This window comes from Jaculus jaculus, chromosome X, assembly GCF_020740685.1.
Source record: "Jaculus jaculus isolate mJacJac1 chromosome X, mJacJac1.mat.Y.cur, whole genome shotgun sequence".
In the NCBI taxonomy this organism is placed as follows: domain Eukaryota; kingdom Metazoa; phylum Chordata; class Mammalia; order Rodentia; family Dipodidae; genus Jaculus; species Jaculus jaculus.
The window spans coordinates 49,288,592-49,291,710 of NC_059125.1; positions in this window are offsets into that span (position 1 = coordinate 49,288,592).

The following is a 3,119-nucleotide window of genomic DNA, read 5'->3' on the forward strand; positions in this document are numbered from 1 at the left end:
TTTTTCCTTTCCAGGCAGGGTCACAACTCTAGGTCACTCTGTAGCCCCGGGTGATCCTACCTCAGCCTCCGGAGTGGTGCTGAGGCTATAAAGTCACGCTCTACCATTCCTGACTTAATTTATATGTCTGTCTATCTATCTATCTATCTATCTATCTATCTATCTATCTATCTATCTATCTATCTATCTATCAATCATCTATCTATCTATCATCTATCGATCTATTATCTATCTATCTATCTATCTATCTATCTATCTATCTATCTATCTATCTATCGTGTGTGTGTGCACGCGCACATGCTAGGGTCTCTGGCCACTGCAAACAAATGCCCATTTAGCTTTATTGGATGGCTGGGAGAATTGAACCCAGGCTGTCAGGCTTTGCAAGCAAGCATCTTTACCCACCGAACAGTCTCCCCAGCCCCTCACTTTCCATCCTCTATCCCGTCTTCCTCAAATCCAGCCAGAGCTCCTAGCACCACAGCCTTCTCTTCATTCAGGCGGAGTGATTCCAAACAACACCCTCCACAAATCCCCCGGGCATAATCACCCAAGCAGAATCCAGTTAGCATTCTGAGCATGACCAGATGGGGGAACTGAGAGAGCTCTGGGACTCTTGCAGAGTGCTCCTTTACCGTGCCTCTTCATGCCTCGGCTTGGGCCACACTACCTCTCCTGGATGGCTCCCCTCAAGCCTCTCAGAAAAGGAGACATAATGTTCAGCAGTTAGGTGTACGGGCCAATTCCAGACCACACCCGGCTGCTGCTCCAAGGACCCCAGAGCCTTACAAAGTACAGCCAAAGTAACCAGAAAGCCTCTTGCAGGGGAAGGAAAGCAGGGCCCAGGGGCTTTGATCTGCCACTGATGCACTGATACAACTTATAATCTCAGAAGTGATACTCTTGAGGGGAGCTCACAAAGACCTACCCATTTATTCTGTTATGTACATATTCACCATATACTTTCTTGGCTGTCCACATAAACACACACCTATAAGCTTAGTGGGAACAAAAGACGCTTTATTCTGGAGCCAAATATGCACAACCACAGGCTTGGGAACATAAATTCTGGTTACTCCTAAATCCCATGTTCCAATGTGTTAACAATTTTGTGAAGTTATTTATTTATTTATTTTGGTTTTTTTGAGGTAGGATCTCACTCTAGCCCAGGCTAGCCTGGAATTCACTCTGTATTCTCAGGCTGGCCTCGAATTCACAGTGATCCTCCTCTGCCTCCTGAGTGCTAGGATTAAAGGCATGTGCCACCTCGCCTGGCTCCTGGAGTTTCTATTGTTAGGTTTAGGGTTCGAAGTGGAGGACCAAGATGGATGGCTTCTTGGGTTTAGTATCTTGGTCAAGATAGACTGGTGTAATCTGAGCAAAAGAGGGAACCTTTCGGTCAAGTGACTCACAGAGAGAGCTGCTTGGATCCAGACTACTGTAATGAGGGAGAGGCAGAGGGAGAAGGGGGAGAGACAGAGACTTCCATTTGCCCTGCACAGTGAGAGACCCATCCTATAGGTCCTAACTCTGGAGCTGCCCAGCTCTAAGAGGGTATGAGGCAGGTTTGGGGTCATGGAGGTCCTGGACCTCTGCCCCATGAGGAGAACAGGAGAGGAAAGTCTGGAGAAGAAGTAAGGAGAGAGAGCATGAAAGTCAAAGTGAGTCAAAGTCATACAGAAAACAACTTCATATTGCAGATCAAATGTCTTTGCATCTCTATTGAGTTCAGAGCAAGGGTCCTGGAGCCTGCCCAGAGAGAATTACCTGACTCAACATTGAGATTTTTCCAGAATCGGTTGTCCAGCTACCTGATTCACCAGAAAATGAAGCTAGTATGTATATAGTCTCAGGCTGGCCTCGAACTCACGCTGATCCTCCTACCTCAGCCTCCTGAGTGCTGGGATTAAAGGCGTGCACCACCATGCCTGGATGAGAATGAGTTTTGCCTCATGGGAAATAAGGAAGATCTCATGCATAGGTCGAGTATGTCCAGAAGAACTATAACCCAGAGCAATGGATGTGTCAGTTGGTCACAGAGATAGCTGTCTGTTTTAAAAGGCTAATACAGCCCAAAATAATTTTGGCTCTAGACCTGTAACTTTTTTTTTTTTTTCGAGATATGGTCTTGTTCTAGCCCAGACTGACCTGGAATTCACTATGTAGCCTCAGAGTAGCGTTGAACTCATGGTGATCCGCCACCACGCCCGGCTTTATTTTGCTTTTTTGAGGTAGGGTTTCGCTCTAGCCCAGGCTGACCTGGAATTCACCATGTAGTCTCAGGGTGGCCTTGAACTCACAGCAATCCTCTTACCCCCCCCCCCCGAGTGCTGGGATTAAAGGTGTGGGCCACCATGCCCAGCTAGATCTGTAACATTTAACTTCCCACAATTGCTGGAGTTAGTTGTTGACATTCTAGTAACATAGGCGTGACTTGTGGGAGCTTCAGCTTTCGGTTCCCTTTTGTGCAAAACATCACATCACACTTTGTGCACATGGCAAGCTGTTGCTGTCATCCAACATTGCTATCAGGCTTAGTCCTAGAGTCTATTCTAGATAAAGCCGAATAGGTAGGGAAGCAGCTCTTTAGGAGAGAGAGAATTATCAGAGCCATGAGAAAAGGAATTTCTGGATCACATTAACCTACTAGCCATTATGATCCTGTCTACACACACACACAACTGGCTCTGTAGCTGACATGATGCAAGTGACACATAATAGGAGTTACTGAACAAAAAAAGGTCATAAACCGAGGCATGTTTCAAGTACATTGGTGGAACTCTGTAGGCAGGTTACATACAGCAAAGTGGGGAAATCTCTGCTATAGGTTTCAGATGCTGTCTGATGACGTTCTTAGTCTTTGATTTAGTGAAAGCTTCTAAATGGATTTATTTGGTTCCAGGATGTTAGGTCAGACACAGAGGTGGCTATCAATGGTGCCAAGATAGCCCAAGATAATTTGGCTGTGGACATGCAACATTCCAGTCTCTCCACATTGAAATTCTAATCATTTAAGGCTGGAGAGATGGCTCAGCAGTTTCCAGGTGCTTTCTTGAAAACCCTGACAGGCCAAGTTTGAAACCCCAGTACTCACGTCAAGCCAGATACACAAAGTGGCA